The 26,279-nt window shown below is 38.2% G+C and overlaps 1 protein-coding gene across 3 annotated transcripts in view; it reads left to right on the top strand.

The window, feature by feature from the left end:
• The window catches only part of bmpr1ba (bone morphogenetic protein receptor, type IBa), a 71,764-nt gene that overhangs the window by 6,650 nt on the left and 38,835 nt on the right, over nt 1-26,279 (top strand). For 2 of the 3 annotated variants that reach the window (XM_068311714.1, XM_068311710.1), the window contains exon 2: nt 16,661-16,725. The exons of the other annotated variant lie outside the window; for it this stretch is intronic. The gene's annotated coding sequence lies outside the window, so the exon portion shown is untranslated. The remainder of the gene's footprint in view (nt 1-16,660; nt 16,726-26,279) is intronic. 3 annotated transcript variants of the gene reach the window in all.

The following is a 26,279-nucleotide window of genomic DNA, read 5'->3' as shown; positions in this document are numbered from 1 at the left end:
CAAAGTTCAAGCACATATTTTAGTGCACATGCCAGAATGTACTCGGTACTTTATGTTATGTCATCAGCTTTAGTAAATCAACCCAGTAACTACTAAAATTAGTAATAATCAATATTTGTAAATAAAAACATTAATGTTCCTTCAGTATCTGAAGACAACACGATTTATTAAATGAAATCAGAGTAATGATAAGTACCATGTGATGATTGAGACATTTTCATGTCCTATGCTATAGGTGGAGGGACCAAAGACTGTGCTTTTGTGTAATAACTCTGGCTTGTGCATTTACCAGATTGTGATGCTGCACAGTTTCATTAAAGTTTTTTTTTTTTCCGGGGGGGGGGTGGCTCTGTTACTCCGCCTCTCTCCCTTAGGGTGGATTTTAATTCACATCCTCCTCTGATCTCATGATGGAGTTATTTTTCCCTCTACTCTATAATTCACAGAGGACGCACAGGTCAGCCACTTTTTTATCCTGTGTTTCCCCTCTCTTTTCCCCTTTGAATGATGTGTAAGTTTGCATCAACCCTTTAGAAAGGCTACTTGAAATGTCTCATCCCTCTGACAACTCCAGAATTCAGAGAGAGATCCTAGTAATCAGTAAACTACTAAGACAAACCTAAGTACTGGGTGTAATACTACACCGAGAGCAGTTTATCTGGATGGTGTAAAATATATTTAAATTATTATCCGTTAATCTCACTAATAGTGTAAGACAGTGGTGAGGTGGGCTGTAAATGTGACAGAGGAGTTCAAGGTGGAGGTGGGACTGCATCAATCAATCAATCAATCAATCAATCAATCAATCAATCAATCAATCAATCAATCAATCAATCAATCAATCAATCAATCAATCAATCAATCAATCAATCAATTTAATCAGCTGACTGATCTATATTGGAGAAAAGACATCCATAGAACCAAAGGGTTAAGGAGTCAGCTGTGTGTTTTCCGGATCTAAGGGACCTAAAGATGGACCAGAGTTTGAGGACAGGACGCCATTAATTTTGTCTCTGATGAGCAGGATCTTATTATTGAAGAAATTCATAAAATTATTGCTGTGGAGACTTGATGGAATACTAGGCTCAAATGCAGTGTGGCTCTTTGTCAGTCTAGATACAGTACTGAAGAAGAATCTGTGATTGTTTCTATTTTCCTCGATTAATGATGAATAATAGGCTGCTCTAGCGGAACGAAGTGCCTTCCTGTACTGTATGTATGTAAACCATCTTGCCACGCAGAGCGGTGTTCTCCTAGTTTAGTTGAACGCCATTTCCTCTCAAGTTTTCGGGAGTCTTGCTTTAATTGGTGGGTATGAGAGTCAAACCAGGGAGGTTGCATCCCCTGTTTTATAGTCTTATTTTTTAGCGAAGTAATTAAATTGAAGTAACGTCAACAAACTCATCAATTTGAGATGGAGTAACATTAACTGAGTTCGGAAAATGACCCGCTGTGTAGTTCAGTAGTGGGATTAGATTAAGCAGACTTGGGATTTCTTCCCTGAATTTAGAAATAGTATGATCTGACAAATTTCTAGTACAAACTTTTTTTGCAGGAAGGGAATTACACAATAGCCGAATGTTGAAAGTTATCAGGCAGTGGTCAGTAAGGATAGGATTATGTGGAAAGATGACTAACTCTTCAATTTCAATCGCATAAATCAGGATTAAGTCCAGAGTATGCTTGAACTGGTGAGTAGATTCCTGTACACACTGACTAAAGCCTATGGAGTCTAGTAATGACATAAATGTCCTACCGAGGCTATCATCACTGTCGTCCACGTCAATATTGAAATCACCAACAGTAATGACCTTATCAGTTTTAAGAATTAAACTAGTTAAGAAATCGGCAAATTCAGATAGAAAGTCACTGTATGGACCAGGAGGACGATACATGATGACAAATAATAGAGGCTGAAGTAGTTTCTGGATTGGGTTTGATAAAGTCAGACTAAGACTTTCAAATGAATTGAAGATCATTTTTGCTTTAGGGCTCAATTCTAGCAAGGAATTAAAAATAGATGCAACTCGTCCACTTCTGTCTGAGACTCGAGGGATTTAGGTGACTAGGAGGAGAAGCTTCATTTAGGCAAAAATACTCATCCTCACTTAGCCAGGTTTCCGTTAAACAGAATAAATCTATGATAATCTGATATAATGTCATTGATTAAAGCAGCTTTTGAAGACAGAGATCTAATATTTAGGAGATCACATTTTATTGTTTTGTACTCCGGAGCTGTTGAAGTCCTGGTTTTGAATTTTATTAAATTTGGATGTCCAGTTGCTTTTCTCTGGACTTGAAATGACTTAAGTTTACATGAATTAAATTTAAATGGTCGTGGGACAGACACAGTCTCAATGGTGTGTACAGTGGGTGACAATACAGTAGGAGAAAGTGTAGTGAGTAACATTACAGTGGGTAACATTACAGTGGGTGAAGGGATCAGGGATAATCTCTGAGCCCCTTCTTGTTCGCTATGGTGATGGACAGGCTGACAGGTGAGGTTAGACATAATTTCCATGGACTATGATGTTTGCAGATGACAATATGATCTGGAGAGAGCAGGGAATAGGTGAAGGAGAAGCTAGAGAGGTGCTACTGGCACCTGTCAATACACTTCCATCCCTATCCTTAATCACCCTAATCTGTTGCACGTTCTTTCCATCTCTATCTCTCTGTCTTGCCAACCTGTATAGATCAGTCTCTCCCTCCTTAATGTCCAACCCAGCATACAAGTCATCATAAGCCCCTTGTTTGGCCTTTGCTACCTCTACTTTCACCTTATGCTGAATCTCTCTGTACTCCTGTTTACTGTCCTCAGTCCTCTCAGTGTCCCACTTCCTCTTAGCTAACCTCTTTCTCTGTATACACTCCTGTACCTCCTCATTCCACCACCAAGTCTCCTTATCTACTTTCCTTCCAGATGACACAAGTACTCTCCTACCTGTCTCCCTGATCACATTAGCTGTAGTTGTCCAGTCATCTGGAAGCACCTCCTGACCACCCAGAGCCTGTCTTAACATCTTCCTAAAGGTCATTAAACACTCTTCCTTTTTCAGCCTCCACCATTTCGTCCTCTTCTCTGCTTTTGTCCTCCTTACCACCAGAGTCATCCTACACACCACCATCCTATGCTGTATGGCTGCACTCTTGCCTACCACTACTTTGCAGTCACTGATCTCCTTCAGATTACACCGTCTACACAAGATTTAGTCTATCTATATGTGCTCCAACCTCTATTCTTATAGGTCACCCTATGTTCCCGTCTCTTCTGGAAGAAAGTATTCACTATAGCCTCTTCCATCCTTTTTGCAAAGTCAACCACCATCTGTCCTACCTGAATTCCTCTCCTGAATACCAAACCTGCCCATCACCTCCTCATCACCTCTGTTTCCTGCAACAACATGTCCATTGAAGTCTGCACCAATGACAACTCTCTCACTTCACTTCTAGGTATGCTCTGCATCACTTCATCAAAGTCCAATCAGAATTTCTCCTTCTCCTCCAGCTCATATCCTACCTGTGGAGCATACCCACTAACACTGAACATCACACCTTTGATTTCTAGCTTCAGACTCTATCTGACACTCTATTTACCTCCAGGACATTCCTAACAAACTCTTCCTGCAAGATAACTCCCACGCCATTTCTTTTCGAATCTACACCATGATAGAACAATTTGAACCCTGCTCTTAAACTTATAAACTTGCTACCTTTCCACCCGGTCTACTGGATACACAGTATGTGTATACCTTCCTCTTCTGCATCATGTCAACCAACTCTCTACCTTTTCCTGTCATATTTCCAATGTCCCTACTCTCAGTCCTACTCTCTTGGTCTTCCCCTTCTCTCTCTTCCTACAAACACACTTTCCTCCTCTCTTTCTTCTATTTCTATCTATTTCTTATCCGATTCCTGAGTGTACAAAAGTTTAAATTTGACCTTGACATAGTTTTGTCAAGATCAAGGTCATCATCTAATTTTCATCCCCTTTGCTGCCAAAGTAATGTACTTTATGTTTCATATTTCTATCTGCAACGGTTGCGAAGACATTTGGTGGACTAACGAATGGACGAACGGACAGACACATGAAAACTAACAATAACAAATTATCACCGCTTTCAAGTGGGATGTAATGACAGTAGTTCAGAGCACTAGCTTTGATATTTGACCTATGCAAGTAGGTCAGGGAAAAAAATTTGAATTCATCCTACCCTGGAAGTAGGTCAGGGTAAGCCGGGGGATGTTTTAAATGTAAACTATGAGCAACAAACTTGAGTTGTTCGTGTCATTAATGTCTGTTATCCCTCCCTGTCATTTGGTAGTTAATAGGTATTTATTACAATATACATGTTAAACGAATAAAGGAAAATGCAGTGAATAGATAGGGAGCACACTAATCAAAGACATGAAATTTCAGGTACAGCGCTTGGGATGCTTTAACTTGCTTTTCTATGAAGTTTGGGGCTTTTCTTTATGTTGTAGACCAGAACTCTGTCTTCTTGTGTTTGCTTTGGCTCATTTCTAACCAAAGTAATCACTGGAGCTGTAGTTCAGTCAAACAAAAATAATGGAAAAAGAGTGATGAGTGAGGGGCTGAAAAGGAGTAAAAATAGCCATCTGGATCTCCTTTGGGGCAATTTCATCGATCTTGCCCTCCAAACCTGGGACACACAATTTCATCAACTTGAGGTGCCATTCTTTCTAGGGCTGCAACACATTATCATATTCATTATCTGTTAATCTATTTGTTATTTGCACAATAATTTGATTAATTCTCTTTTAAATATGAAAAAACACCACCATGTAAGAGCCCAAATTGTCTTAAAATCACTTCAGCTGTTTAGCCAGAAGTCCACCACACAAACTATTGATTTTCTATCATAAATAAAAAGCAGCATGTTCACTTGCTTGTCTAGAGGATATCTGGCAACAAATACATTGTAGCTTCACCAAAACTAGATCAAAATACAACATACTTACATATATTTTATTTTGTGAAGTTGTTATTTTAGATAACCTTGAAGGGTTGGAATTTTAAGCATCTACACAAAAGTTAACCACAATTAGTAGTATTTTGTATTTTTTTATATTTGGATGTATGTATGTGTGTGTATGTATATATATATATATATATATATATATATATATATATATATATATATATATATATATATATATATATATATATATATATATAAATCTTGTAACTTTGCCAGTTTTTACTTATGTACGAAAGAGAAGTAAGAGGAGAAAGTTGTATTTTTACCAAATCTTCTGGAATCCAATGTGAAGATGTAAATGATGGAAATGGACAAAGAAGTCAGTGACTTGATGCCAGTGGTTAAAACCAACAGACATCCGGAAAGTGTTATTAAGTGGAAGAAGAAATTGTATCTAAGGTATTGCACCTCACAATGGTATGTAGTTTTTTCTGTCTTCTAAACTCTATTTCCCTCTATTTCCTGTTTTACTGACTCATCTTATTGTTCTCTGCAGGCGTGCATTTAGGTCTAGAATGATGAATGGCTTTCTTTGATTCCTGCAGATGTGTCATTTGGCAAAGGATGGGACAAATGTGTATAATCAAACTCAGAAGCCATTTGTTATTATTCTCTCTGTCTGTCTGTCTCCTGCTTGTTTCCCTCCCTCTAAAAGTCTCCATCTGCTGCTGCAGATGTAGCAATTTGTGTCACATCATTGATACCCTGCCGGCTGAAATTATGTTCGCATTGCCTGTGCAGACACCACCTTCCCACGAGACATAAATTCATGATGGGCTCGTCAGTGTGTTTTTCAAAGTCATTATTCCAGAGTAATTAAATCTGATTGGTACCAAATCAAATTCTCTCCCTTAGACGCTGAATCTGATACATGTAAAATCAAATCTCAACGGGGCCTGTCTCTTTACTTTAAACATCCGATGGATTTACACTCATCCACCTCACAAGACAACAATAACGTGAAACAGACCTTTGGGAGTCTTTGTGTCCCTTGCATCTTTCTCATGCTTATTGAATAACTTTATTGATTGATGCAGGTTAGGATGGGGTCTGTAGATCATTGACATCTGCTGGTGTAGGTCATTTATGCTCTTGCCTGATGCATCGCTCCTTTATATGCTAACCACACAGTGGAGGGATGCTGTTTGCAGATTTAATTATGTGATTTGAAAAAGAACATCTAATCAGCCCTTCCAGATCAGCAGGACAGTGATTTCCAGAATGAGAAGGAAATTTAGAGCAATTTAGAGAAATTTAGAATCCAAGAGAGACCAGATGTCCCTAACAGGCTCCTGTAGGTTTCAAATGCCATAAGCAGATGACTACATATTAAAGCAGCATCACACACAAAATACTCAAAATCCTTGACACATTAGGATCTCAAATTCAGAAGAGTGTTCATCAAGCTGTTTTTTGTTAAAATTAATACCTGCACTATGTCTTTCCATTTTATAGATTTCCATCTTTATTTCCTCCTTCTCACACACATGCACACTTTCCCAAGCATCTCTTGGTTTGCATTCATAACCAAGCAGGTGTGCTCAAATTTGCACCACATGCTTTCCAGTTTTAAATTTGATGTGATATGCTGGGAGCAGTGTTTTTACTAGTTGAAACCCATGAACCATGTTGACTCAGCTTACTCCTGACCGTAACCAGCACACATAAAAGTTCCTGATCATAACCAGCACTCTCACCTAGCTACAACACTCTCTGTTCTGACACTCTTCTACTCAGGATGGAGCATGAAATGACAGAAAACGTGGTAAAGTGGGGCTGACATCATAGATAAGAGCACAATTTACCCTGACAATGTTTTACATTGGTGCTACGAGGCACTGTAGCTGCCTGAGCTGCTCCCAAGTGAGTTAAAAAATGAAAAATCTTACTCTGGGGCAGATATAACAATGCACCAATATGTCAGAGAGACAGGTTTTAATATTGTCCTCCTACCTAATAATATGTAATTGTGTTTCAACAGTATTGATATTTTAATTCTCTTTTACACCACCTATGTTGAATTGTTTGTTTTAGTTAGTGGTGGTGTTGCTTTTACTTAATTAAAACATTAAGAAAAACAAAAGTGTTGCTTACTGTAGTGACTCAGAGTAAGTATAAATGGTACAAGGTGTCTGATATTGCTTCCACTGTGGATCACAGCAGGTTCCAGCTAGATTAGTAGTAGACAGAGACTAGGAGGTTGACAGATATGAGAGGGTCTGTTTGTAGATTCCCTTTGTGGATTTTTAGGTTACCTTTTTAGCTTACATTACCATATTAATAGAAGTCTTACGGGATTTGTCATAAACACTGTAAAACATGCCACAGTTTGTCTTTTGGATTGGTTTAGCCAACAAGAGCAAATAGAGCAAACTCTATTAAAAACGAAACACGAATGTCAATGTGACCAAATGCAGCATGGGTGCGTGCAAATTCTCCTCAGAAGGCATCTGTTGCAGGTTTAAGACACGTGTTGTTATATTAAGGATCAGCCCTAACAAGAACTATGTATACTTGCACACACGCACACGCGCACACGCACACACACACACACACACACACACACACACACACACACACACACACACACACACACACACACACACACACACACACACATACACTAACACATACACACACACACACACACACACACACCCTCACCCTCACTTGCATACACCCAAGTATGCCACACAACAATTCATGATTCCAAGCTCAAGCCATTTTGCACATCCACTTAGGTTCCTCCACTGTGTGAATAATGTGCTGTCTGAATTCTCTTTCATCAGTGACATTTGGGAAAGAAAAATAATTTTGCGACTAATGAAGGCTTCCTTAGTATCATAATGACATTAGTAAAAACATAAAGTAATGGGAAGTAGGATACTAAGTTGTTTGAGAGTCTCTTTTTTCTATAAAGGAAACACAATAAAGAACACCAAAGTTTCCACTGTTGCCACTGGGTTCAGGTTCTAGCTAATCAACGGTGCACACAGGCGTGACTGTTCTGTTCCAGGGGACTGGAGATGGAGGGAGGGGAGGGCACAGACAGGATGAGGGTCCTGCCTGAAAATGAGGGCATAAGGGTAGAAGGAGAGAGAGAATGCATGTATTTAATTGAGTTGTGTGTGTGTGTGTGTGTGTGTGTGTGTGTGTGTGTGTGTGTGTGTGTGTGTGTGTGTGTGTGTGTGTGTGTGTGTGTGTGTGTGTGTGTGTGTGTTTGTGTGAGTGTGTCGTGTAGATGAGAAAAAAAATATGTCAGTGGTACCAAGAAGTCACTTAATAGTAGAGTTAAGTGAGTTGTGTTTCTGAGGCTGTGCTCTAATCACTATCAGATGTCTGGGTGGAAGAGAGGGACAGGGGGAAAGAGAAAGAGACTGTGAGTGTGTGTGTGTGTGTGTGTGTGTGTGTGTGTGTGTGTGTGTGTGTGTGTGTGTGTGTGTGTGTGTGTGTGTGTGTGTGTGTGTGTGTGTGTGTGTGTGTGTGTGTGTGTGTGTGTGTGTGTGTGTGTGTGTGTGTGTGTGAAAAGGGAGATAGCCAGAGTGGAAAGACAGCAGCTCTAGAGAGAACTCTTTTGTCAGCTGCACGTGCATTAAAAACAGGGCTAAACTGCTTACATGCTTATGTTATGGCAAAAAAATGCACACATGTATATCACTTTTAAAAATGCTGTGCTTTTCAGGGTGTATTTTTGTCAACATAAACATAATTCTTTTGTTTTCTTCTTATGCACTTTTTAAATAGTAAAAACCTGAATAGAAAAGGTTTTTGCTCTACTGGTGCATCTCACAAAAGCTAAACTTTAGTGATATTATTCTTAACCCAGTTGTCCACTGTTTAACTGATCAACTTACATTTGTGAGTACAGTTGAATGGTGTTCATTATTTCAGTGCTGATTGGAATCTCCATCATGAAGGAACCTAGAAACTTGTGGGTGGCATATTTAGTTTAGCTGCATATAAAGGTGTGCTTCAGTAATTGAGTGTGCAGGCTGTACTTGTATTCAACAAGGCTTTGTCCTAATCATTGTCAGATGGTGGACAGAGTCCTTGCGTCTGGAGACATTTATGAGGCCTGCGGCTGCCTGGGGGGAGAATGGGTGGGTGAGAGTAGGTCTGACGAGCTTGTCCTTTGTTGTCTGAGAACATGAGAAATGGAAAATAAGGAGCGAATGATGGTAAATTAGTGGTCAGTCAAGATATTTATATGTCTAACACCACCATTACAGAAAGAGTTTGTTATTGCACAGTTGTCTAAACAGTATTTCCCATTTATACCAGCACCAGAGCCACATCTGATGTGGGTTTTATTACTGTGTAAAAAGTTTGTTCTGTGTCAAAACTACCAAAGTGATTGATTTAATCAAATGCGTGTCGCTTATACAGAAAATTTGAAAGAAACTGTTAAAGAAAAAGAACCACCACTAGTTGGTACCCATAGAATTCAGGTTAACAGTAACCAACCCTTGTTGTGACCAACTCACTCAAATGCTTCAAATTGTTCATGTCTTGAGTCATGAAAATCATTAGTCAAGAGGTTTTTCTACAGTGAATCTCAAACAAGTGTGACTTTAGAAACGTTATCTGAATGAAAAGATGATTCATCCATTCATCTTCATGAAAATGAGATGATTGCAATCAGCCACTTATCTGCCTTGCGGGTCACAGATCTACTGGAGCCTATCCCAGCTGCCAATGCACTGTGGAACCAAAAGGAGGATTGCATTGTTAATATTTCTTGATCAATAACTCATAATTGGTTATTGAATTTGGAATATTTAACACTGCTGTTGATGTTAGTGCTCAAATTTGTTGCCAGGGACTTGTCTCAGTCACATATATTTGTTTGACATCTTGTCATTTTACAAACTGGCAAAAATATGGCTTTGAAATGAAGCGTACGCTCCTAAGTAGAAAAACAATCCATTTTAGAAACACTTGAATTTTGTTTTAAGAGCTAATAAGCTTAGACTGGTACATATAAGCAGAGGGAGGTAGAAGTTGTCAAATAAAATAAAAGCATGCAGCTGGAAAAATAAGAAAGGCATTAAAATCATGACTAAAATAGCTAGACTGTGATGAGTTTTTGAAACAATTCTATACTTGTATTTGTACTTCAAGAAGTGTGAAGACTTCCTTATAATATATTGGAGTAGGTATCTTGTTTTCTTTTTTCGCCTCATTTCTCATTGTTGCATTTGTCTCTGGATTTTTTTCCTTTATTCCTGGAGAGCTTCCACTTATACCAGCAAACTGAACACAATTTACTATGGATTTTTTTTCTATGCACAAGATACTTCTGTATTGTGAAATACTCAAAGCAATGTGTTACTTATCACATAAGACCATTAGCTGTCTTGACATCCCTATCTGCATGAGTGCTACAGTGCCCTAAAAAATTTTCAGGAGCAGATTCCAAATGTTTTCTTGACCCTGTGCAAATATATGTAATTAAGCAATGAAATCTTGTTTGAGCTGTGCCATGACCAAGGACTTCTTGTACAGGAAATTAAGGATAATCTGGAGGCTGTGGGCTCTCTTTGTTTGCCACTAGGCTTTCTCAAGGTGAAACGGCTCCCCTTCAAGGTTGTTTTTCATCCCATGTGAATTAGTTTTTCATGTTTCTGCACTCACCGTGCCCATCTAATCACTTTTATATGTGTCCATCCCTGTGCTTGAATGTCTGATACCATAATGGGTGGTCAAATCTTGTGAGTTTTTAACTAATGTCCTTCATTAAATGATAGAAAATATGTTGAAATTGACACCCTGAAGTAGTATTTACATATATGTATCAACCTTATCGAATGTGAAGATGTACCATTCGACAAGGTAAATTTAACTAGACAATCTCTGTTTTTCCTAGAATTTATTTAAAAAACCCCCCACATATCTATAACTTCAAATAAACTATAAATTCAAGTAAAATTTCAGAAATTAAAATCAACTACAGAATGCAATTCAGTAACATCAGCATGAAAAGTCTGTGGTCTTATCATTTAAACCAGACTGTCTGACAAAAGCATGTGACCACAGTGAGGCTTTTCATTGTTTGTCGATGTGGACAGTGAATATAGTTCATTGTAAGAACTCCAATTTTCTTTTTTTAAGTCTATATTATTATATTATTTATATATGATTATGTTCCAGAATGCATTGATGGCCATGAGTTAAATCACAACAAATAATTTTAAATATTTTTGTGATATATATGTACTGTATATGAAATATGTATATGTTTATGTACTCACACGCACGCACGCACGCACGCACGCACGCACACACACACACACACACACACACACACACACACACACACACAAACTCAACTTAAGCTGTGCAAAGATCCCCAAATAACAAACATCCACACTGATTGGAGACATGAGAGCATAATTCCCTGGATTTACTTAAGAGTAGCATGTGATGTAAAGGTGGGCCCACTTCTCAGTGGTATCGAGTTTCTCTGTGTTTGCTGTTTCTGTGTAATAAAAGCAAAGAAGACAGAAAGAGGAGTGATGTTGGATAATTGCTGCTGTGCTTCAGGTTTCAACCGTTTTGATCTTCCAAACGTGATCCATTCGTCAACAACAAGGACACCCATCCAAAGTTTAAAAAGGACACAGAAACTTCTAAACTACTTTTTTGTGTCAGTCTACTCTTCTAATGCTTTGAAAAATCCCTTGCTACCCTTTGTGACTTTTAACCTGCTACACAACACCACAAGAATGTTGATTTTTCTCACAAGACATTTCACCTTCACAGTGTTGTGGTGAAATAAAGGTTCAATACCAAGCAGGTGGAAAAGATTTGGTTACCTGCCAGATGAATAAATGTGTTCCTTATTTAAATTTCCAGGTAGAGATACAAACTGAGGTGGGTCAAAACAGCTAGTGTGAATGGTATTTGCAAACTTCTGCTCTGTATCTGAGACACCTCCTTAAATTTACTGTGCAAAAACCGATGCATGCACTAGCACTCAGGCATTGCTCTAACCCATCCATTACTCTTAACTGTACTTTATACTGGGGCTGTTTTCTGGGGAAAACACATCATGAGGTCACCAATGTTTGCGTGTCAATCAAACCTCCGCAGACACAGTAAACGTATTCTAGCAGGTGTAGCTTTCAGGGTGGTCTGCAGATCTGCTTTGAGAATAAATATTGATAACTTGGGTAACATCAGGAGTAAAAACAATATGCAAACAATATACGGTATAACATCTGTCAGGATCAGAGGGAACCAGGAAGCAAGTTACACTGTAATTCTTTCCCCCCACCCATATCAATTTCCATCGGTCATGGAACGCAGCATCTATCTATGGTTATTATGGCAGGAGTTTACCGAAGGAAATTAAAACTCTCTGTTTTGTTCTGCTGGCTTTAAAGATGCAAAATATTCACATTTGCATTGTAATATTAGCAAACGGATGGGTATCCTTGTCCTTCTTTTAATTCTGAATAAATTAATTAGTCTGCAAACATAACTGTAAATTAAACAATGTGCATGAGCTGCCTTGTCTTAAATATACATTGCTGATTTTTGCAAATGGACAGAGTTTGTCATCATTTCCTCACTGCAGTCCCATTCCCTCCTTTTCTATTTCTCGAAGTTTTTCTGCTTTCTATAAGAACTGAGAACTGAGTGTTGTCTTCATATCTGTAATGATTTGATGATAAAATTTTCATTCTAGATTCTCTCTTAATGCTACTGTTTGATGTCCACTGAGTAGGACTAATAAAATATTTCCACTCTTCTCTAGATAGCTGTTATAGATTATTTTATAAATAATGTGAGCGGAGCATCATTTTCATGATTATTATCATATATGTTTGCTTGAAACAGAAAACATCCTAATAGTTAATTGATCTCATTCAGCTTTCAATGTGTTTTAAAGTAGCATTTTTGTTTCTGGAGGATAGGATTGATAGGTAGGAAGGCAGGGAAGGAAGCAGGCAGGCAGGCGGTCGGGTAGGTAGATATGTAGGAAATTGTGTATATTCACTGCACATATACATTCACATATTTTTTCTGGAATGCCAATCAGGATTATCAAGATTTTCAGTCTGGCCTGTAAATCATGTGGAAGTTTGCCGTTTAATCCACAACAGATCACTAGAAACACAATATGACAGCTGCTTTTGCCTTTGTGTAAATGCATATTAAAAACAGACAATGTGGAAACACTAAAAAGTAGAAAGCAGATTGTCCTGGTCCAGACTATAGCATATCTGTGTGAGTAGAATTTCACATTGGATTACTGTCGATCAATTTTTACAAAATTGGGGTGAATCTGTGTGTTCCTGTATGCATGTGTGTGTGATTAGAAAGAGTCCAGCCAACAGAAGTGCTTTAGAACAGCAAAGTGTAAGTCTGTTGGGCCCGGGTCGCTGAATGATTGCCACATTGCCTGTAAGTATGAATCCATCTTCTGTTCAGACTTTTGGCTATTTACAGTCTGACATGAATTTGATCATGTATTTTCTTTTAATGGGTTTCTAAAAGCTGTATGGCAGCTCTGTATTACTGGATGGTACCGCAGATGGTGAAGGGTGGGTGGCATGTCAGCTCTTAGAATGTTATGAGGTCAGAATAGATCTCATGAAAAATGTTGCGTACAACACAACTCCATTGAAATTCGTGGATGATGCAGCCATTCTGCTTACATGTCTGTTTTGGTTCTCACCAGGCCGTTTCACACACATAGACACCAAACAGCAGAAGAATGACATGGAACCACCTGGTTTTGTGTGTGTACATGTTCCTTGAGTGCAGATTTACTGAGTGACCACTGTGATCTTGTTCCATTGTGTTGAATCTGAGAAGTTACACAGCCAATGTTACATTTTTTTTCAGCTGTTTGCAGAATAAAAAAATGCAAACAACATTTTTTGCAGTAGCCTTTTCTTTTTGAAAAGGTTACTGCAGGAAGGCAGAATTTTTTGAAAAAGCTAAAAAAAATTGTGTTGCTTTTTTTTTTTTACAAAAGCTTTTAACATAGCCTTTAAACAGCATTCCATCATCCTGTAATCAGTATGTGTCCTTCAGCAGGGCTGCTTTGGGTTGTAGTGTTTTGTGTTATGTTATTATGAGTGGAGTAGTACTTTATAAAGAATGAGTAAACGTGACAAAAAATACTTACCTTCACTGTTACATGATGATTGGATCCTCTAATCTGATCAAAAGAAAATGCCAAATGGTTGCTGCTTTTTGAGTTTTCAAGTTTGGCTCGCAGGTATAAAAATGATGTTGAAGGATCACAGCCCCGTCCTACCTTTCTACCTCACATTCACTTTCTCTGTAGTCATCACCAAGATAGAACAAGCAAACCCCACTACAACTTCAGTGAGTTGCATGGGACCCTCATCTAAAGACTGTGTGTGGGACTACTTTTTTCCCCAGCCTCCAGGGCTTCATGTTGGGGTGGGTCAGTTAAAAAAGACCTAGTTTGATAAGGCACATTGGTTATTTCTCTCAAAAATTGTGAATTCAAATTAAACATGACACACACAAGAGTAAAGAGTGACAAAACCTCACATTAAAATTGACCCAAAAAACCCCCAACTCTACAAGATACGTCACCTTCACCCACTCCCTCTAACTAATCAGTGTTTCAAATAGAATAGAATGTGTTTCAGCTAATCATGTTCAAAGCCTAATGAGATCACTGGGGATTCTGTGTATCTACAATATAAATTGTCAAATGTGTTTCCACTCACCACTTCTTTTCTTGAGTCACATTGACAATGTTTTTGGTGCCTATAGTGAAGCAGAGACCAAAATGACAGTTTGTAGGAACTCACTGAAAGAAGGGATTTAGGCAGTAATCTGCTCCACTGATCTTTTATAGAAACAACCGACTGTCTGGCACTCTGCCTGAATCTTGCCACTACACGCCTGCTTTTGATACCTGAAGGCTAGACTGTAAACCAACACCCACAGTGACATTTTCTGCTCTCCGCATACCTCAGATCAGACGTGGGGCGCGTGGATCGAGGTCATTTCATTTTCTTAAAACGACTGCCTGAGCTGAAGTGTGTACACACCCCGGGGTTAATGTGTGCACTACCCATCGGATTTTGAATATGAGCAGTGAAATTTGCAACAGGGTTTGGCTCTTTAATGTTATGTAAAAAGGCTCATACATATCATCATGTGGGTTATTTTGTCCCTCGTTGCTCTGCTCAGGTCAGGTCAAACAGAAGCAGATTATTTTGTTTGAGAACATATGGCACAAACAATGACTGTTTTCATGCTCCATCAGAGTGGAACCTTTGTGGTATTATCTCTCTAGTCTAACCACGTATTATCAACATTTCTAATCATTCTGATGTTGGTTTTCAGAGTTGTCGAAAGTCAATATTCACAGTTTGTTCACTCAGAAAACAAACAAATGTCATATAATCGGGAACAAGAAGGATGAGCTTTATATATTTATTTTTATTTTTACATTCCAATGCTCTTCATGTTATTCTTATAATGATTTTTTTTCTCTCATTGTATTTCATTGTATGTGATTTGTTAGGCAGATCATCATAGTGATTAAAGCATGATTTTATACTTAGTTTGAATAAAATACAGCTTAAAAAATTAAAAACACGTGTCATTATGCACTTTTCTTTTTCTTGCGGCAATTTCCAAATTGCCTCTTGTCTTTGTCTTTTATTTGAATAAAATTTGACTTCTTTTTTTTCAGTTGGCTGTGGGGCTATATTTAGGTTTGTGGTTTGATTCATGAGCAATCTGGTCTGTTTAACATGTAGTATGAATTGACCTCTTTGTTTAATGGTGGTTTTGACCATGGGAGATAACACATGTAGAAAATACCACAGACAGACACACAAACCAGAATGACACACACATCTGCACATGGCCAGAGTGGTTTATTGGGTGGCAATAAAATGAAACTTTGTGTAAAATGAATCGAGTGTGACTTACAGCATTTTGGAGGTTGTGTTTTCTTAGAGATGAATACATGGAACTGCCTGGAGTGTCATGCTTATATGAAGAATTTTTTATTTGAGTTTAATCGCTTTGGTCGCACAGCAAGGCGGTTCCGGGTTCAAGTCCCGCTCTGTGCAGAGTTTGCACGTTCTCCCCGTGTCTGCGTGGGTTCTCTCCGGGTTCTCCGGCTCCCACCTCCAAAAACATGCGCTTCAGGTTAATTCGCCGGTTCCAAATTGCCCGCAGTGTGTGAGTGTGAACGCCTCATGCCGCAAGACAGCTGGTCTAGGCTCCAGCTTCCCATGACTCACTACAGCAGATAAAGCGGTTCGGAAGATGAATGAATGAATGAATGATGTTCCAGCTCTGTACGAGTGAATCTGCACAACCTGGTTCTCCAATCATAATACCTAATAAATTGACCAATCCCTGGCATGCAACATATTTGTGTATAACTACATATTTTTATGATTTATTGCTTAAAACTGTATTAGGCTATAATTTATGATTCAATTTATTTAATACATCAAATCAAATAAAAGCAAACATATGAGGGTATATAATGGCTGAATCAAGGATTTCATAAGAATTTGAGGAATCATGCTAATTTAGCAGTTTCGTTGCAGGGTAAATCCATAACAAGAAACTTCATAATAAGAATAAGAGAATGCCATTTGTTTATTCTTTTACTGTATTATGTGTATTTGTGTTTGCAGAGACGACACAACTGTGTGACTACCACCATCTGTGAAGTTCCAGTTAAAGCCTCCCTCCTTTACAAGTAAGAACAACATAAATTTCAATAAGAATTGCCGTGTGTTTTGGGAAGTGGTGTCATAACCCCTTGTTGTCTCATTGTGTGGGAGGTTAACACCAAAAAGTGACAATGAAAGTATGGTTACTCTTAGCTACAAGCTACCAGGACCAGATTATCTGTGAAATGAAGAGACTGATGATCCATTCATCTTTCCATTTGCTTATTTTTATGACACCCCTGGTCAGTTTACCCATGACTGCCAGCATTTCAATATTTAAGGAATATAACTATGTTAAAGGTATAGGAAGATCAATGAAGAATCCCATGTTGACTTTAGAGAGGTAAACCCCATGAATCTTGGGGATATTTTCTTAAAATTAGCTGAGTTTCGGTGTTCACTTTACATATAAGATGGTATGGTACAATATGGTATGATATGGTATGATTTTTGTTGTATGTTTTACTGCAGTGGCAATCAATATGCCCTGGAAAGTGGGAGGAATCTGTCGAATATTGAGTGTTGCACAGATATCCAACCTTGCCAAAAACAAAAGAAGAGGTGTGGCAGTCTATCTTGAATAAATTATTTTGTATATTACTTTCCTGAAAAATCTAATTTTAATCTAAAAAGCTAGATAGCTACATGTTCAGTTGTTTATTCAGGTATGCTTGCTTTGTTTTAAGCACAGTTGCCATTTGATCACAGAAAATAAAGAAAAAGATACATGTTAGATATTATTAATTTGTTCACAATTTGTTGGTATTTTTTCAGAATTTGGAGTGTTTTCGTTGGACAGCAGTGTGTAATATCACTTTTAAGTTAGACAAGTGATTTAACTTTAGATGCCAAGAAGAAATGTATTACAGTACTAGCTGGGAACATTTGATAACTTGCTGGAGATTGATAAGAGATGGAAAGCACCTTGAGCAGAGGTAGGGATGTTAAGCGTTTGAATAAATCTTTGATATAGTCATGTACTTTCCAGTAATCCCAATGTCAATCTCTCAAAACTCTCTCTGTGCAGATACTGTACATGTGTAAATGCACTTGCCCTACAAATGTTCATGCATTTGAAGGATTTCACGTCACCCTGTGACCCTGCCTCATCATAATCTCCAGTGCCACCTGCAAATGGCTCGTAGAACATTTGTTTTTCTGTCACCTCATTACATTTGTTGCAGACTAAAATGAGATACTCTTCTCCAAAGAACTGGTGTCACACAAGGCACACAGCCAACATCTGGAGTTTATGTATATTTTCATTTGTTCTTTAGAGGGCCATACAGACAAGGAAGGCATTTGCTAACTATATGTTTGCATTTGTATGCTTTAAATGAAGACTACACCTCAGCCAACAGACGGTACTATAATTAGGCCCCGTCCACACGATAATGGATATTTTAAAAACACAACTCTTTTGTTGCGTTTACGCCTTCCATCCACACGACAACGCAGATATCCGGAATGAAAACGCAACTTTTTAAAAACGCTGGCCGAGGTGGATTATTTTATAAATGCTGGGTCTGCGTTGTTGTGTGGACAGCGTATCCGAGACTTTTTAAAAATGCTGACGTCTTGCCTGCGACAAAAAGCGCTGTGACGTCATAGTTATGGGCCCGTGTGTTGTGACAACAAAACACCGAGGATTCCTATTGGATAAAATTTGACTCAATACTGCCACCACATGGTTTGGCTTGCTTATAGCCGTCTTCGAAAACGCACTGGCGCCGTTAATGTGTGGACGGAGATTTTTTTAAAAACGCTGGACGGGAATTGTTTTCGATGCGTTTTTAAAAAGTTCCGTTTAAAAAAAAATCCGTTATCGTGTGGACGGGGCCTTAGTTAGCTGTTTGACATGGATACATGTTTGCTTGTTTGTAACTGGTGTTTCATAAAGGCATGATATAATGTCCCCTCATACTCAGCTGGATGCTATCCACTTATTTGATTAGAACTACTGTCTTGAGCCATTTCTTGGGACACCATCGGCTGTGTCGGAGGTCACTTAATATTTGTTTTTTGTAGCCCAATATTTCAGGGTACTTTGATGTTATACAACTAGCTGATACAATATAGCATTTTTAAGCCATATTTACTGTTCAGATAGCAGTGAGTATGATAATGATTGGTGCATCAATATTCAAATTTTCAGTGTGTCGTTTACATATTTAATGTTTGTATCTTCAGGTTGAGAGAATGATATCTATAGGGTTTATTGCCACTTTTTCGTTCTGCACCAGAATGAAAAGGCAGCCTGGGGACCTTGGAGTGTGAGGCGCATGTTTCAGTAGGGCTATTAACCGCTGGAACATGAGACCTTGTTTTCTCTAGCACATACATGCACCTGTGCACACTTATGTATACACGAGGAAATGCAAGGGTAATGCACACAGGTGTGCTGGCAACAGCATCTTTCAGTGTGATGGGGCTCTGCCACATTGCACATGCTGCAGAGCAGAGAAGCTCTGCATGTCAATGAGTGTGTGTGCGTGAGAAAGAAGTAGTCATTGGTGAGGTTGTGAACTTTTAAATGGGAAAAGCAGCCTCATGCTTGTCAATTCAATCTCACCTGGGGATATCTATTGTGTATCTGTTGTAGGCATCAACCATATTGTGCATAAATTATCTGCTTGCTGGATAGAGGCTCTTGCTCCTTTTCTTTTTCTCTGAGAGACACACACACACGCACGCACACAAACAGCTGGCAAAGAGCTACAACAGCCCCCTTACCTTCAGCAGTAGCAGCAGAGTTTTCTGGTTTTAAAACTGGAGCAGTGGTTTTTATCCTAATCCCTGTTTGGGCTAGAACAGACTCCCAAATAAACTGCTGTAATGTGACGCCACTGTTTTCCACAAGGTAGGTGACATGGATTAAAATTTAGTTAGTGTCTCTCTTTGAGTAATGTTTTTCTGTAGTGATGAAGAGATTTAATGACTGACATATTTGTCAAGACCTTTTTTTTTATCTTCAAAGAGAAGTTTGCATATTTCACTGAAGCATTGTGACTAAACGTAACTGAAACACGGTGACTGAAACATGTACATAGCAGCCTTGAGAGCGTTAGAGGTTTTGACATTTGTTTTGATGGTGCGTCAATTCTTCAGACTCCTGCAGGGTCATGTAGTTCAACATCAAAGTAAAACAAATGTCTTCCTGGGCAACTCAAGAGAGCCCCTCTGTTTATTCTTATAGTCTTCCTGTCGATTTTTATGCCTGCTAGAACTTTTTAATATATTGTATATATAATAGGTGTACTGATCACTCACTCTTTCCATTTTTAACATTCTTTATATTTTCATCATCTCCTTGGTAAAAGTTTTTTTAAAATCTCACAAAGCCGTTTTATGTGTTGCCACTGCAGAGACAGATGAACTGTCAATCACAATGGAAAGCAATTTCCAACGCATGATATGTCCTGTCTTACTTGTAAATGTGGAGTAACTGGGTTTTGTCAATCATTTACAGTTTATTTAATTAAAATATCAATTGCTCCATTATTCTCCATGTTAAAAAAGTACTCTTTTGAGTCTCACAGTATTTATTATACTTCACTGAAGTATTGCTGAGGAAGACTTTCTTTGTGGTTCTCTTTTTCAAAAAACTGAGTATATATTCAGCATGAAGTGTTACTTTTTTGATTCACATACAAAGAGAAGTGGAGAACTTTGTGAGCTTCTCCATAAAATATTGAAAAGTGTTATCACAACACTACTATGCTTTAAATAAAGATTAACAAATGTTTGACCATGTGTGTTTCTAAAACTTATTCTGGAATTGATGCTTTTAAAACTTGCAAGGATTCTCTGATTTTGGTCTATCCCAAACAGTTACAATTTCAATGGGACTGCGCAACTCCATAAAAACATTTGATGGATCAAGCATAAATACTGATATATTTTGTGTTTGGTTAGGAACAATACAGTTCCTAGCAGAAAGAAACCCATTTAAAGTCATTACGTGAGATCTACATTTAATAGGCTGATGGCTTGGAAGCACCAAGCTGTGTCCTCACTGCAGAGTTATTCATGTGTATGTGTGGCTGTGAGGTTTCCCCCCGGGGATGCGTTTTGTTTTGATGTCTTCCACTGCAACCAGATGAATGCCCACATGGAGAGCAAGGGGTGGGGGGTGGGGGTTGGACCTTTGGACATGTTAAAGGACACCTGTGGGGCTTTGGGGGCCCCTGCATGATGGACAGGGTTCCGCTTCAGGTGGCAGTAATTTCTGTATGCCACAGGGAGGGGCAGTGGGGTTGGATTTTGTGTGGGTGTGTTTGTGGGCTGTGAGCGTGTGCATCGAGTGTGCTTCTGTTTGCACTGTGTGTTTTAGCGGCAAGTTTGGCTTCTGTAACATTGATGTGATGCTTTGATGCAGATCTGTCTTTGTTACATTTTGTACCCTTATCATTAACTAAAATAAATGATTACTTTAGAACAGAATGTGTGTATGCTTTCGTGCATGTGCTTTTGTATATGCATTTTGATTTTGGGTCCTCATATGTTGTCTGCACTTGATACTGAGCTGGACCAATGACTTGGAGAGCTGAAGGCATTTTAGATGAGCAGAAAGGAGCTTGTTATTAAATGTCACAGGCTGATCTTCTAGAATAACCAATAATGTTCCAAGACTACCTCACACTCTTTACACACATGAAAACACACACACGCACACACACACACGTACACACACACACACACACACACACACACACACACACACACACACACTCACACACACGCACACGCGCACACACACACACACACACACACACACACACACACACAGACACAGACACTCACACACACACACACACACACACACACACACACACACACACACACACACACACACACACACACACACACACACACACACACACACACACACACAGAGTTTGCATTTTCTCCCCACGTAAGCCTACACAAACATAAGAGTTAATTTTACCTCAAGAAAGTAGTGCATCCATGGGAAGAAAATTTTGAACATCCCAATACGACGTTTTGTGCATCCCCAAAAATAATAACAGAATATACAGTAGAGGCATATGCAAAGATTGAGTTTTGCCAGTAGTACAACATAAAAACTAAACAATCTGTTCAATTTAATGTTTTTGTTGATAACATAAGTGTTTCATTACAAAGAAAAAAGAAGAGTAAAAGTATATACTGTATTGCTTATCAAAATGTTAAATCCTGGTAGTCATTTAAAAAAATGTTTTAGAAATAAGGAAAGATGTAATACAGTTTGTATTTTACTTTTGCTTTTCACTCAGTAGTTTTATCTTTAATTCATATACTGTATTCTCTTGTGGACAATGCACCAAGCTGACAGCCTTCTTCACACAAATTTCAGCAAACTGTCAGTAAGATCTGTCTCTTTTTCTTCATTAATTTTGGATTGTTTTTTCTTCAATAAAGCACTCATCGTCACTTGCTTTTCTCCAACGTTTGCTTCTTTTTCGGAGGCATGGTGATAATCAATCAATCAATCAATCAATCAATCAATCAATCAATCAATCAATCAATCAACCAACCAACCAACCAACCAACCAACCAATCAATCAATCAATCAATCAACCTTTATTTGTACTGTACTTAATCACATCAGCAGACATTTCAAAGCGCTTTAATAGGCAGAGAAACCCAACAGGACTCTCCAAACATAAGCGACAGCTAATCCTTGCTCTGGAGTGTCTAAATAACTCCTCTCTCATTGTAGCGTGTAAAACAAGCAAATGTCGCGTTGCCGTCGTGTTGCCGTCTTGTTGCAGAATCACGCAGGTGAGTGTTGTTGAATGGACGTGGATTTAAAGCTTGCATTCCAGGGACATACGTTGTCTGATGATCGTGCGTCCCTGTCAAAAAAGGACACACAGACAAGAACACTTAGAAATCATGTACCTGTCCAGACAACATCATATGTAGACAATTCAATTCAATTCAGTTAAATTCAAGACTTTTGTTTGTCATATGCATCAATGTTCAGGTACAGCAGCAGTGAAATGCGATTGCAACAACTCCAGCGCTGTGCAAGCAAAAATTGACATAAACAAAATATACAGGAATAAAAATAGAATAAAAATATAAACACGTCTATATACAATCCCATACACATCCCAAATAACAGTTGAAATACAATACATCAACGTAAGTGATAGGATAGGAAAATTGGATGTACTGTATATGACATAGGATAGTACAGTAGAATAGAATAGAAATGAAAAGGGATTAGTCAAAAAGAAAGGAAATGGAATAAGACAGAATAGGAGAACGGGTATGGGATAGACTAGGAAAAGAGGGGATAGGAGAACAAGGGATCAAATATGATAGGATAAAACAACATAAGAGAACTGGGAATATTAGGGGATAGGAAAGAGCAGACGAGATAGGTTAGGATAGATGAAATTAGGATAGGGGAATGTCATCCTTTTGAACAACAGACTGGTGGTTTAATTCCCGGCCACAACAACCCAATACACATAATGGTTGTGTGGTGAAATGTTTTGATCGGATGTGATGGGAGCTGATTGGAAATGATGGGATTCAGTGGTATAAAATGTAGATTGTTTTTGAAGGAATCCAGTATTCTACATATCGGAATGTTTTTTTTAACATATGACTTTTTCATAGTGCACCATAATTTTATATCCCCCTACATATGTATTTGTGTACATCCATCTGTGTCAATAGAAAATTATCAAGGTACAGTAACCGCATAACTTAACAGACTCACAAACTGAGACAATCGAGGTTGAGTGACATGTCATTTACCACTAACTCACAGGAGTAAGATTTTACCATGTAAAGTATAACAAAGCTGGAGATCTTGGGTGAGAATATGTAACAATATAACGTGTAAATGTTTAATGTGAAATTGAATGTGCCCCATTAACTGACATACCAAAGTAATAGGAAAAATGTATGGAAGAATGTTGAGGAATGCTCTCAATGTCTGACAATACATTCAGCAGCTGACACATACAAAAATCCATTCATGCACTTTCATGTATGTATTTTCTCTCTCTGTGTCTGTGCCTTCCTTTTGCTTTTTAGAGCATTTTTGCAGTTTTTGATAAAGTGTAATGTGTGATAGGTAGGCGGTGCATAAAGGCATGTTTCTACGTGTCAGAGCCGTTAACTGGTAGTGCAAAGGTCATCTGCAAGGGTCATAGTGCTAGTCTTATGTTTCAGCTATTGAAGACTACTTCTGTTACACATTGAATGGATTGTGAAATAGTGTCTTCAGACAGGGGGGACAGAGAGATTGTGAGATTCAGGAAAGAGGGGGAAACAGAAGAAGAGGAACATGAAAAAAATGGAATGAGTGAAGGGTTTGGGGTTAGACCAGAGAGGAGATGTGCATTCATGTTGGCAGGTTGCAGGATGATAGCGATTATTACGATGTGTTAGGGTACCTGCGCCTGTGTGCATATGTTTGCTTGCATGTTCGTGTGTGCTTGCATGTGTGTATGTGCTACATGTGTTTTTGTATTTTTTCTCATGTATGTGTTTATACACATGCATGTCTGCGGTGCGTGTCTGTGAGTATCTGTGGTGTAAAGTGCATGCATGAATGAATGCATGTTTTGTGTGTCAGGTATGTCTGTTTCTCTCATAAAGAGGTCCTTGGTAGACATACGAGAAACTGTTTTAACTTACGTGTCCCTGAATAGTGGATTCTCTATATTTGGGAGCTGGACCAAAGCTACTGACCCCAACACTGACCCCACACCTGCCCTGTGGGTGTGTATGTGGACATAGCAGGAGTTAGATGTAGTGAACATAATGAATGTGTGTGTGTGCGTGCGTGCGTGCGTGCGTGTGTGCGTGCTTTCATGCATGTTTTTGTGTGAGTGCTTGCGTGTGTATGTATGTGTGTGTGTGTGATTTTTTTCTCCTTTATTTAACACTGGAAAAGATTATTGCAGAAAATGTAATTGCTCCTCTCTTTTTCAGTAATGCACTGCAAACAAAAGCAATATAGTGTGTGTGTATATATATATATATATATATATATATATATATATATATATATATATATATATATATATATATATATATATATATATATATATACACACACACACACACACACACAATATTACAACATTTTCAAGATAGAAATACATGAAAGAAACAGCAACAATCATCCAAAAACAGGTCAAAGACAGCAGCATGAGACTGAATATCAATTCAGAGGAAAGGGATACAGTCTTCTGATCGTCCATCAAAAAGATTTAGAATGATGTAAAGGGACTGACCTGTTTGATTTAATTCAGTTACTGCAGATTATTCTCTGGATGGAAATGAAATGATTTTTCAGAAACAAACTCCATCACAACCTTGAGCACTGTGAACCTGAGTTATAATCAGAAAGACTTTGAAAGATATCTTGATCTTTGGCCAAGAAATGCATTCTAGACAAAGAGAGTCAGTGCTATGGGTGGCCAAAGAACTGCCTTATATATTAAATTCCAATACATTCCTTCTCCAATAATTAACTTATAAGGGCAGAATGATTAACTTTCTAGTAGTTAATGGCATAAATATTATAGTGCTGCAGTGCAAAACCAAGCAAACAAACAAATTCCAAAAAAACATACAATCACACAATAACAAACCACATATTTGATGAATATGTCTTTGAGGCATACACAGACATATAAAAAACTACAGTGCTCATGGACTTCATGTATTCTAATTTGAGATATCTATTTTATTTTAATTCATTAATCACTAATGAGGGCTAATAAAGCTCTATAAAATAAATATTTAGTTGAATCGAAGAGGTGTTAATTTGAAAAATTAATTTACAAAGTTGTACAAGGTTAGAGGTATTTGGGTGTAATACAGCTCCATCCTCTAACAGATTAGAAACTTTAAAAGTAGTCAAAAATTGGTCCTCCTTTATCTAAATTCATCTGGTGGTCCAGATGTGAAAGACAAATACAGAAATTGTGACAAAATCAAAGAAAGGCTGAATTTCCCCCTTTAATTGGATTCACACCAAAATATGTTGTGTTCGGATCCACATGCTCAAGACTCCCACCAAGTTTCACAAAAATCTGTCATGTAGTTATTGAGCATTCTTGGTCTAAAAGACAGAAGGGAAGGCAGGTGTATGAGAAATATGTATTTTTCCCTTTCCAGTCTAAAACTCCAGATGATATCCCTCTTTCATAACATGTTCAAATGAAATCATTTCACTGGAGAAAGCCTCCAGAGTGTGTGTTACTTATGCTAGTTAATCAACCTTACAATCTATGAGCAAAACAGTTCATCAGCCCATCAGATATTAATTTTCTATTTACCCCTACACACACACACACACACACACACACACACACACACACACACACACACACACACACACACACACACACACACACACACACACACACACACACACACACCCTGTGGATATGTGGGAAACTGTGATATAACACAGTGAGACAATGGGAGTTCTAAAACTGAAAACCGTCCAGATTGTGATAAAGGATGTGATTTTTGATAAATGGTGATCTATTAGAATTTCTGGTTATTTCTGCCTCATTCTGTTTTGTTTCAAGTTATTATC

The sequence above is a fragment of the Antennarius striatus genome, chromosome 3 (assembly GCF_040054535.1).
Source record: "Antennarius striatus isolate MH-2024 chromosome 3, ASM4005453v1, whole genome shotgun sequence".
Taxonomy (NCBI): domain Eukaryota; kingdom Metazoa; phylum Chordata; class Actinopteri; order Lophiiformes; family Antennariidae; genus Antennarius; species Antennarius striatus.
The sequence above is the reverse complement of the archived record's forward strand: the minus strand, read 5'-3'. Positions and strand labels throughout refer to the sequence as shown.